We start from the raw sequence: 12,834 nt of genomic DNA, 5'->3' as shown, positions 1-12,834 counted from the left end.
GCAAAACCTTCAGAGGCACTGACTAACGAAGCATTTAGAGGAGAAGGCTCCGGCGGTGCCGTAAACCTGCAGATGAGCTGCAACAGTAATTTCTGATGCCATTTTACATACAATTACCAGCCACTTGTGCCCGGAGCGAGAGCATGTAATTTGACACTCAAGGAGCAGCACCGGCGCTGTGTGGAGAGTAGCGGGAGAGAGTGGGAGGTTTGACGTGGAACAAACATCTCCCAACTGGGCGCTGATTTGTTTGTACGGCAGTTTTCTGCCTCTCTGATGAGCCCATTGTGCCTTTACCGAGTCCTTTGTATTATATGTATGAGTGTGTTGTGCTTGTAGATGAGTGAGAACTCCGGATTAGACCATTTTTGCTTGTATAACCATCAAAACAAGAGCTACGTACATAACTACTGTTCCTTGAAATCCAGGCGACCATCAGATGTTGTGTCTCGGCATTAAAATGTCTGAAAACGGCTCAGACGTGTCGGTTTCTGGGGGTTGTAATCTTTGCTTAGTTTTGATTTCTACTCTAAAATGTATCAGTAAGATGTCGATGTGCGTGTGAGAGTTTTTTGGTCGTGCGTTTAAGCGAGGGCAAGTGAAGTCTGAAAATGAGCCCTATTCATTTTCCAAACGAGCCCGTTGTCCTTCACATCATGGCCACTAACTCTCGCCCTCTTTTCAGCACATTGACGCCCTGCTTTTCTGTCCTTGGTTGTCAGCTTTTTTTCTTTTTTAATGATTCCGTTTCTTTAATTATTTTTCCATTCTGGCAGCTTTTCGGTATGAGTGCAATGCCTTCTCCCTGAAACGGAAGAATACTTCCCGCATGATAAAAACAACGCGGCCGCGGGCTGCCCTGCCTACTGTACCAGAGCTAATTATTTGCATACTAATACAAGCTGTCCTCTTTTAAGCATTGGTATTGGTTGTGACCAGTGTGCTGACAGAAGCATTTCCACGTCCAGCTCTGCCCCGTCCTTGCCCTCCGCTCATAATAGATATTGACAGGTGCAGCGCCGATAAGGCTAATCTGCATCCTAACAGGATTTCGCATGTCATATAGTTCTGTCTCATCGCTGCCACTTTAATTCACAACTTTGTTATGCAGCTAATAGCATTTTACGGCGGCGCAGCCCACGGTCTTCAGAGGGAAGGATGTGAAAGTGGAGCCCCGCTCGTTCACAGGTTAACTGTCTGAGCTGCGGCTGAGCGGGTGAACTAATGCTTATTGGATTCAGCCTACGGTCCAGTGTCCTATTAACTTGAAATTTTAAAAACAAATATAATTAAAATGCAGCAGTACTAGATGTATGCATTGAAAATGGGGAAGGAAGATGTCATTTTGTCTTAAACAGGTGAAGAAGTTGTGTAATGCCTTCTGTAGCTCTGGAGGAGCTTTCAGAAGTCAAAGAGAATCAGATCAAACTGGAGGCATGGAGATCCAAAGACTTGGACATTTACGCTGCAGCAAAGCGCTAACCAGATGGGCTCTACTGGGTTGCATTATGGGAAGTGTAGGATCCCGCGACTTTTGGAGCTTGACCCATACAAGGCCCGAAAAGTCAGATATATTTGGCCTCTGATGCATCAATTCTGACGTTTCATTTTCTAATTAGTCTCTTGTGCGTATCCCAGACGTACGGATTCCACAGCGAAAACACCTGTTTTTGTTCTGTCGCCAGTCTGCCAGTCACTGATATCCCCCCGTCCAGTGCTCCTCAGCTCGTTCCCCCCTTTCCGCATCACACCCACCTGCGAACCCGCTCCCAGCTCCCAGCTCCCCGGTGTATATACCTGCCCTGTAGCCATTGACGGATCGTCTATGAGCCGCCCCAGCTGTCGCTTTCCTGTAGCTTTCTACGCGCCGTTTTCCTGCTAGCCCCCCTCGGACTTGGCCGCCTTTTTCTGACCGTTACTGAACTTGGCTTTGAATATTTGAATATATATAAAAGTCTTGAAGTGAAAATGGAAAAAGGACAGTTATATGTTGCCAATTTGAGATAAAGAATGTTTGGAAGAGGTAAGTTGTGCTTTAATGTGTGACAGCGCAGGTTGACCTTCCAGTTCCGGTCAACTCCTCAGATGTGATTCCAGTGTGCAAACACGCACTACATATTGCATGAGGGGGGGCTGGATCAGGAGAGGTGTTAAGAGGCTATTTGTGCGTGTGTGTGTGTGTGTGTGCGTGTGTCAGGATGCAATGTATGAATCGCAGCGTTCGCCCTTGGCAATGCGGTGGGAAGGCTTGTGGGATACTCAGAGTGTGAGTTTCGTCTGACCAACCTAATCAGGCTCATTAGCCTCCTATTTAATGGACATGCGAGATAAGGAGAGGAATCAATTCATTTTGTGCATTTGGTGGTGGCAGATCCGTGAACTGTGAGAGGATGGTCTCCCTGCTGCTCTGAATCCCCCTCATTGAGGAGGAAGAGGAAATTACCACTCCGCTGAACCCTGCGCTGACTTAAAATGACCTGATAAAGACCAATCACAGTCTTGCTGCTGCCTGAAAGCTGCCCGGAGACAGAGGGGAGGTTTCATGTTTACACTGATGTTTACAGATCAAAAAGGTCACCTATCAGCTTAAACTTCTCATATTTGTTTGAGTCTGGAGGATGTAGGGCCTCTGGCTTACGTCAATCATACATCGTGTTGAAACTGAGCTGTAAACGGCAGTAGATGTTCTTTCTATTCTTTATGACATCAATGTAATTCTGCACGAGAATTCAAACCAATTTGAATTTGAAACGACTTTTCAAGTTATTAAGTTCAGGGACAAAGACCGTGTCCATATCTATTTCATTTCCTTTCCCAACCTACTTTGTGTGTGTAGTGTTTCTGTCCCGTTTCTCTCCCCTTCAAACATTTCCTTTCTCTCTCAGTGTTGAAACCTCGCAGGGGAAAGATACAGAATTTCATTCTACAATTCAACAGAACTGTAACATGAAGTGCTCATTTCCTGCTCTCGTTTTTACAAAATGTTATTGTCCGAATCACCGATTTGCAGTTAATAGTATTTAAAATCAACAAAATGACTTTTTTTAAAAAATGTAATTTAATTTTTTTAAATCGTAAACTATGTAGAGGCCTTTCACACTTATGCTGTAGCCACACAGGGTTTCTTGCTCATTTTGCCTGATAAGACCTCTTCTCCAGGCACGGTCACTTTACACTTCTGCCCTGCAAATATTTGCTCCACCTTCAGTTCACTTCAGCCGAAGTCCGCGCAACAACCCCACAAATCCGAGCGCCTGTTTCTCGCTCGGGTGCAATCTTTAGCCGGCCTCAGAGTTCACTTTGGTTCGGATCGACCAACACAAGCACCGCACCACACTGTGCTTGGAAGTATTCAGTGAGGTTCCACCACCCTGTTAAGTCCAATAACACGCTACTAGACGACAACCCGCAGCATTGCTATTGTTGCTGAAATCGCTCTGCACGGCGTTTATTTGTCGGCGGCATCGTAACCACGTACTTACATCCCGTGTTGGGACCAAGTGTGGTGCAACGTCGCTTGACAGAGGACTGACATCCCTTTATCTTCGTGACTATGTGGGTGTGACTATGACTATGTCAGGGCTGTACAGCTTCCGCATTTATCATTCATCTTTGTTTACAGCTCTGAGTGACCTCACGTAAATCAGCATGGCTCTGCTCTCCTTAAAGCTGAGCAGGGGACGAATCAGCCCCAGTAACTGAAATCACCTGTGCAGGTGTGCGAAGCCTATTAAAGCGCTATACAGTACATTAAAGTCTTTAATGTACTTCTGCATACATTTGCCATATTGTGATGACAATAATGTTAAAGGACTCTTAGAAATGTCGTGATGTTGTTTTCAGCAGTATCACTAAGCCCCGCATCAACATGACCTTCTGCTTTTCCATCATTCTTGATCCGGATTCGATCCCTGCCACTGACTGTGGCCCCTTGTTTTTAATTCCTCTATTTCCGACACGTATTTGCAACAAATAAACGCATTTATTCATTAGCTGTTGTGTTTTGTTTTGTTTTAAAAAGCCTCATTCACGATGTAAAGCCGTTTCTGAAAAAATGTTGTGACCCTAATGCTACCAACTCGGGAGCGGATTTCGCTTAGAGACAAATGTTTTTAATGGGGTCTTCTTTTAAAGCCGGATTTTCTATGAAAAATGTGACTTGCAACTTCATGCAAATACACCAATTACCGTTTGGGATAAACATAGATTCATTTTTCATTCAGTGGCACAAGATATAGAAAGTGGCTCATTTAACCTTATTATCACCTGCTTCTCTAATGTGAAACAGCTGCACACATGCCTCCTCCCCTGTATGACCCCAACAACATGATAAATATTTCAGCCTCTTCTCCCCATTTCTCAACCTTTGCAGAAAAAGAACTTCTCGCTACACCCGGGGGCTGTGTGGTTTGGTCAAAAATGCTCAGCTTTACAAGACTTGTGTGTGTTTCTGGGTTCATGTCTGACTCGGCCGCTGTCACGCAAATGTGCCAGGATGAAAAGTTCAGCTCGGTGACAGGAAGCTGCGGGGGTAAAGCCTTCAGCGCTGTTTCCCTACATCTGATGCCTCGTCTTGGAGTCTCAGCCCTCTGAATGCTCTGATCGTCTCAAGCTGTTTTGACTTAGTGTCGACGTCTCAATCCCACTCCGTGTCTGCCATTTTGTTTTTCTGTTTTACGTTGTGCTGTGTGGATGTTGCCAGCTGGGATATGAGCTCCGGCTCCTAAGCGGTAACAGTATGTAGAAGGCGAGACCTGTTCAAAAACAGAATAACATCAGCTTCATTTTGTTTCTATTTCTGTCTAAAGTAGATCATCTGTGTTCGCTGTCCTCTGTTTTTCAGCACCTGTGGAGACTTTACCACGGATGCTGTGTCCCATGCTGCTCATTTAGTTACGTGTTGGGATGGGAACTGGTCTAAGAGGGCAGGACACAGCAGGATTCGCAAAAACCTTCTTGCCTTGCTCATAGGAGGCCTGTAATTCTGTAAGTTCAGTAACTTTGACTCAGACATATTTTTAGGGACTGTTCCTGGCTGTGGAACATTCCTGGGCTTGTTTCCTTTTTTCATTCTGCATTTCAAGAACGAAGACATCCCAACGGGTCGAAAGGAACCGTTGCTCGGGTCCAAAATCTCCCCAAAACACAGGTGATGAAGGTGACCTAAATATGGTCTTCAGTAACCTAAAGCTACTGCACACCAGTCGTGAGAGGCTGGGAGGAGGAACTATGGTGACTCCCCTGCTTTTGTAGCATCAGCAGCAGAGGCTAAGGGACAAGGACGGGAACGAGGTTCAGGTGTAGACTGTGCGTTCATCCAAAGGGGTGGCGCCCATGGAAAGCAGCCCTCTCGCCGGACGAGAACGTTGATATTAGAGCTCCCCGGTGATCTAGAGGTTAAGGTGTAGTCCGTGAACCACGGCGTCCCCAGTTCTTGACCAAGTGGGAACCTTTACGACGTGTGTCATACCCCACTTCTGTCTCCCCACACTTCCTGTCACCCCTCCACTGTCAGCTATCAAACAAAGACAGAAAAAAATTCTGCACATGGCAGCTAAAGTGTGGTTAACGTTAGGGAAAGACTGTAATTACAGTGCATAAACTGTGGTTAAGGCATGGCAAGGATCAGGGAAAGATCATGGTTATAGTTAATAAAAAGGTGAATGTTAACTGCAGGCCAGGGATGGGGTGGATCTCTGGCCTCCTGCATGAAAGCCTAACACGCCACATCCCCACGCCCCACCCCGAACTCGACACTACCTCCCTGTGTTGGCCCCGAACGCTGGCACTGGACTGAAATGATGAGGAGCAAAACCGTCCATTATGGATATAATTGCCGGGAATACTGGACTGTCGAATGAGCACAGCTCTTGATTATGACCGCAACTTCATTAGCTAGCCTGGATGTTACCATCTTCACTCAGCAGCCAGCCAGACAATCGACATTAGTCACTGAAAACAGTTTGGAGGCGATTATGAGGGGAGATATTTTTGTTTTGGTCTTGTATTAACTGGACAGTTGAGGCCCCATTCAGAAAGTCGTGCTTGACGCCACCGGTGTCATTCAGCAGACTTCACCCAAGCAAGACAGCAGAAATCTCACAAGTATACATGTCCAGGCAAATCCACCCATCTACAGGTACCAGTACACATCGGTTTCATCCATTGCCTCCATGATTTCACTTTACACAACCATTTAGCTCGTTTTGTTTCAAGACACTCAAAATTTCCTCCCATTTTTTTAAATGATTTTTTTTTCTCCATGCTTTTCATTTGCATTTTCTCTACTTTGCCCGCAATTTCTTGTAATTTCTCTAAAAAAAAAAAGTCTAAAATCTAAAATATTCATCCTTTTATGAATATGAGACATTACATGAGCAACGCATGAACCACAACACCGAGCCATTAAACCTTTGGTATCTTCGGTATGTTAAAATAATTACAGTTCACGGGCTTAAATCACAAACTGGGGCTGCAAAAGAGAGGAGCATCCAATGCACCCAGAAGTGACGCTGTGTTTGCACCAAATTAAATGTTGGCGGCTGATGCAGACGCTCGTCTTTCCACACAAGGCGACACACTTCCAGAGTGGATTTCAGGCAGCAGCAGTGAGCTTGACTCGCCACCGTTCGATCTCTATGAATCAATACAGAGCGCCATGGTCAGGTTGGTAAACATGAGTGTGCACTGTGCCGATGATGTCATGTTACATGATTTATTGATCGACGATTCTCAAGTTCAAAGTTTTCAGTTACCGTCTGCTCGAGTTCAGAGCCACTAACAGCCGCTCTCAAGACAGAGACACATAAGGACTCGATAATGGAGGCGAGCTGGGCGAGTGATACCTACTTGGCACCGTACACAGCCCATGCACACTCACACTGTACGTCTGGAGGGATTTCAGTACAGGGAGGTGGGGGTACTGCAGCAGCGTGTCCCAATAAGACAAGGTCACCTTAAGAGGATTGGGATGGGGGGGGGGGGGGGGCAATTCCCTCAGGACAAAAACAGGGAGCAATTCATGAAAAAGTAATTAAGCAGGATGCACATCAGTGGATGCCACAGGCGGAGAAGGCAAGGAGAGAGATGAATAAGCCCCGAGGACGAGGGGAATATTTGTACATAAGATATGTTGGAGATGATAGATCCTCAAATGCACACAATGGAGGGACGGGGATATGATGGGTTTGTTTTAGAAATGTGAAATACCGCACACAATGGGTCTATATTTTGTTGACTATGTACAGTGGATAGTGAAGCAACAACTCTTTAGATAATTGTCATTTTTCAAGCAAAAATGCTGAACATTCCCTGCCTCCAGCTTCTCAAAAATTATGGCTTGCTGCTTTTCCCATTCTAATATCATTGTAAATCACCTGTGCAGGTGAGCAAGGCCTATTAGAGCGCTATACAGTACATTAAAGTCTTTAATGTACTTCTGCATACATTTGCCATATTGTGATGACAATAATGTTAAAGGACTCTTAGTGATACTGCTGAAAACAACATCACGACATTTCTAAGTCCCACATCAACATGACCTTCTGCTTTTCCATCATTCTTGATCCAGATTCGATCCCTGCCACTGACTGTGGCCCCTTGTTTTTAATTCCTCTATTTCCGACACGTATTTGCAACAAATAAACGCATTTATTCATTAGCTGTTGTGTTTTGTTTTGTTTTAAAAAGCCTCATTCACGATGTAAAGCCGTTTCTGAAAAAATGTTGTGACCCTAATGCTACCAACTCGGGAGCGGATTTCGCTTAGAGACAAATGTTTTTAATGGGGTCTTCTTTTAAAGCCGGATTTTCTATGAAAAATGTGACTTGCAACTTCATGCAAATACACCAATTACCGTTTGGGATAAACATAGATTCATTTTTCATTCAGTAGCACAAGATATAGAAAGTGGCTCATTTAACCTTATTATCACCTGCTTCTCTAATGTGAAACAGCTGCACAAATGCCTCCTCCCCTGTATGACCCCGACAACATGATAAATATTTGTGACAGCCTTTTGTTTTGTGAAAACCTGTGGCTTTTGGACTGCTGGTCCAGACAGCATTTTTAAAAATGAACGCACACACTTTCTGATACGAACCTATGTATCTGGGCTGTTTACATAAATTGACCTGACCTGAGGCGCAGCAGACAGTTGGAGATTCACCACAAGCCCATCAAAAATTAAACGAGTTCTTCAGGCGTTTTCGAAATGAAACATTTTATATTGGACACTTGGTTAATTTTGGAGGACCTGTCGGTCCAAAACAAGCAATTAGAAGATGTCACCTTGGGCTTCATATACCTAAATGACAAACTAGGTAATGTGTCAGTGCCTTTCAAAATGACCCATATAATCCTTATAAAAGCTTTTCATATTGAGTATTTTCCGGTCTGCTACCGTTATGGTTGAGGTTTTGTTCAGTTTTGCAAACTAAAGGCTACTTGGTTAAGAGAAAGATTGTGGCTATGGTTAAAAGATGGCAACGCTGACTGTTAGGAGACAGGCATCCAAACTGCGTTTGTGGTGTCAAGGTCAGACACTCTGTGTACCGAACCGTCAACCCCGGCCCCCCCAGTAAAGCACAAATACGTTTCACGACCGCATAGACGCAAGTGTTCGCTGGATGTAAATTTCGTCACCTCTCCACGTCTGTGGACAATCTGCCCGCAGACTGTGATCGTTTCATCAAGCACGAAACGAACACGTCAGCCTGGGCAGAAATCCAGCTGTGAGCTGCTTCACCGTCCAATCCGCCTTCCTCTCTAAGCGGTTTTGCGCTGCTATAACAATGTCGGCCTGCTTCCATCTTTGTTCCTGACAGACAACGGGCACATAAAAGTCTTGGCAGGAAGTCTGCTGGGTAGAAAATTTCTACTAAGTGACACGTTTTTTGCCATTTTACAGACAGAAAAAAAACTGATGATGATTTGATAGACTCGGTAACAAAGACGATCAATAGTTGGATCGCCTATGAAAAACGCACTGGACAGTTTGGATGCAGATTCATTAATCAAAATTAAGACTGAGTACTAACGGTAACATTTGCCTGTTTGCACTGTTTATTTTGGGTCAGTCCCACATACATGATTTTGGAGTCATAAAAGCTCATTAGAGCACCAGATGCATGTGTCTAAAATGCTGAAAGTAGCCAAAAGTACTATTTTCTCCTGTTTGACTAAAGTTTTATAATAAAAAAAAAAAACTAAAAAAAAAAAACTACAGTTCCCAGTTGTTTTAGGAAATTGTTTAACATTAAAAAAAAAAATTAAAGTATATATTTATGAGCCATTTTAAGAGATTTAAGTCTTCAGAATGAGCCAGTGGACTAGCGCCTGAGTGCCAAAGATAGGATAGGGAGGTCAAAAAGTATTGCTGTTGCTGCTGTTGTCGGTTTTGGTATTATAATGGTATCTGTTGCCAAAAAGAAAAAAATAGAAAAACACCAGCCCGATCCTCTAGAAGGCAAAACCCTGTCTGACATGCAGGGGTTTGTGAGGAAAAGAATATTCCTTTCTAACCAGGTCAGGAGGCAGATATGAATCGAAAGTATCTCAGCCCCTATTGATCAATCCACACCTTGTCATTCAGATTTAGGAATCTCATTCTGTTCAAACATCTACTGTGGCAGCTGCTTGCCTTCCTTCAAAATAAACCAGAGCTGTTAAACGGCCGCTTCACTACAGACAATCCATCACAGGGAATAGAGACGGACAGACAGGGCCAGTGAACACACCACTCTCCCCCAACACTCGCTGATATCAGACATAAATCCATAGCTTCATAGCCCTGGCAGTGGCCTCACGCAGTCGCTTTACCATGTGAGCCAAACACTCGAGCAGGTAGACCAGCAGCGATTTTGGGTCTCTGTGGATTCGAGAAAAGCTCACAGTCTCGTGTTACGTCGTGGATGCATGAATGTTAATGACAACGTTACTCGGAGCTTTGCTTAGCAGCTCGTTGGCCCCCGACGTACGAATCGTACGTACGAACCTGTACCGTTTCTGCTGTTCCTTTTCGCCACAGCGCTCCCACACGGACAACGAAATGTTACTCACAAACACATACAGCTGACGTCTCCGGCTTGGACGTTGGACGTTTCGGAAAACAGTGGATTTAAAAGGAATGGTTGTAAAACGTAGTGTTCGTCCAAAGTGGCCAGAGGTCGTAGGGTGAATAAAAGTTTAAAGGCGTACTCATAGCCTTTAATGTACAGTAGGAAAAAATGTGCAAAGAAGAATGGAAACGAAAGAAAAGAGGGAGGAAAGGACAGAAGCAGGAATGAAGAGATGGGAAGGATGGAGGATGGAATAAAGAAATGTGAGGAAAACAAGATTATATTGTATGAGTTTAGAGAGTTGCAGTGAAGTAAAAATTACAACAGTTCCCTCAAAATTATCTGACTAAATGTCCTCAAGTATTTTCCACCTCTTCATATAAAACCAGAATTACGAACCCAGCGGATGGGTTAATCAGATGGCCTGCGCAGATACTGCGTGTTAGCTGTAGATACTAGCTACTGTCAACAGAAAGAAGATGTGCGGTGTTTGTACGGCAGCGTCGGAGGATGCAGTCAGCAGTGACAAGGTGCACATCTGTCAATCTGCTTCCTCCTGACAGGAGGTCTGTGTGTGTGTGTGTGTGTGTGTGTGTGTGTGTGTGTGTGTGTGTGTGTGTGTGCGTGCGTGCGCGCCCGTGTGGGTGGGTGGTTGGGGGGGGTAGAGAGGCTGCTGACAGCCAGCTGTTAAACTAAGTCATGTACGATAGAGGCTGACAGGACCTCCGCTTTGAAGTGACAGCTACCGCCATCAGGCCGCTAAAGCTCTTCACCTAATAGGTTCAGTGGGAGGGTGACAGGTTCAGTCAGAAGGGAGTCGCTGCCGCAGACAAATTTTAAAACATTAGTCTTTGTTTGAAAGGATTCATCCTGCACTTCACCCAGCTCATGAAAGATGACATTTGCGGTTTTCAAACCTGCTGTTCAGGGCTTGCTTCGAGGTGTGGTGTCAAAATTTTGTGGTGTGTGTGTGTGTGTGTGTGTGTGTGTGTGTGTGTGTGTGTGTGTGTGTGTGTGTGTGTGTGTGTGTGTGAACATGTCTTTCTATAGTTGTTTGGACAACTTTTGGTTTGAAACCATCTTTGCGAGGACATTTCTAGATTGCGAGGACATTTCGGCCGGTCTTCACAACTTCAAAGGGTTGAGACTTGGTTTTAGGGTCCAGGTTAGAATCAGGTCTAGGTTAGGGTTAGGGTGTGTTTGTTAGCTTAAATCACTAACTTAGCTTAAGGGTTGAGGTTTTTTTTTTTTTTTTTTTAAACCTGTTACCAATGTTTGTTACATCTTTACTAGCAAGTGTATTAAGGTGAGTTCAAGATCCTCAGAATTGCCTCTAATAGAGCCACTGATTTCATTCTTGGGATTAGAAAAAATATAAAACCATCTAAAGTAACTATTATATCAAACTAATTTAACCAGATTTTAAACGAGAAGCCCTAATGTGTTTTCACCTACAATTAATAAGATGTGCATTTCCTCCGTTTCCACATTTAACTTGACGTTGGGGCTACAGTGGCCATGGAGACACACCACAACCAGACCACAAGAACCGTAATTCGTCACCTTGGGCTTATTTTTTCTCCTACAAGTTTTTGTAGACTGTGTACACAACACAGAGCAGGTTGAAGAAAGACTTTTCGTTTTCAGAAACACCAGACATATTTTGTGGTCTAGCAAACCCATTTCCCCTGCAACACTTCTGCTCACAGCGGTCCACTCCCTATATCACAGAGACTCTAAAATAAAACTGTCAGGTTACAATAAAATGCACCACCTGCCATAACAATTTCCTGAAGAAAAAAAAAACACCTTTTGGCACAGCACTTTGAAACTCTAAATACTTTTTTTCTCACTTTAAAGGAGCTATATGTAAGTTTTTGCTATTGCGACATAGCTAACGTTAGCATTAACAGCTGTTTACTTACCGAGAGCTTCAGCCATCGTTGCGTTGACAAGACAAGAGGTTAGAATACGTCCTCTTGGCGGCGCTACGTCTTCATCCTATGATGTTGGACTGAGGGCAGACTGGACGCTACAATGACTCACTGTCACAAAGTGTTATTAAGGGATGGGGCTAGCTGGTTAGCATGCTAACTTCAGTAGAAGAAAAGAAGTGATTGAAACAGAAGCAAAAGAAGAGTTGACGTTGGCGTTGCTCTCCACCGCTGGAGAAGGCTCTTGGCGAGTAAAGAAATTAAATTATATGGTGAACTTGCAACATTTCTTTTAGACTGGTAAGCAGCGGTTAAAGTGAGCTAGAACGACCAACAATGGCGTTCCAGCAGCTTTGATTAGTAACTCAATAAATCTGACAGTTCTTGGGATTCCCCCACCTGCCAAATACCACTTTAACCCCTGCTGGTAAGTAAACAGCTGTTAAAGCCAACGTTGGCTATGTAGCAATAGCAAAAACTTACATATAGCAAATTCAAGCAGCCTCAATAGCCTGTGTGCAGAAAACTAAAGGACTTCATGAACCTGATCCAAAACAGACCCAAGGAAAACCTACACGTACTGCGTAAATTAATTTATCAAAAAAGAGGCCTGGGGGCAGTCAAAACCGGTCAGAAATATTGTTTGACTTAAGTTGACAATAGATGGTTTGTTTTTGTAGTTAAACAAGGCCTAAAGAGAAGTTAATGTTCTCTAACTATTCAGATTATTGCATTGCATCCACGTCAATTGCTATAATCTTCCAGTTAAACATCCATTCGTATAAAATGTCATTAATTTAGGATGATCAACGTAATAGTTTTGGATCAGGGCCTCCAGCAT

The 12,834-nt window shown here is 44.0% G+C and overlaps 1 protein-coding gene across 1 annotated transcript in view; it reads right to left on the bottom strand.

Annotated features, from left to right (window-relative positions):
• LOC120788089 (protein shisa-6) overlaps window positions 1-12,834 on the bottom strand; it is a 70,732-nt gene that overhangs the window by 42,120 nt on the left and 15,778 nt on the right. The gene's annotated exons all lie outside the window — the stretch shown is intronic.

This window comes from Xiphias gladius, chromosome 3, assembly GCF_016859285.1.
Source record: "Xiphias gladius isolate SHS-SW01 ecotype Sanya breed wild chromosome 3, ASM1685928v1, whole genome shotgun sequence".
NCBI classification, from domain to species: domain Eukaryota; kingdom Metazoa; phylum Chordata; class Actinopteri; order Istiophoriformes; family Xiphiidae; genus Xiphias; species Xiphias gladius.
Note: the sequence above shows the minus strand (reverse complement) of the source record. Positions and strands in the feature narration are given on the sequence as shown.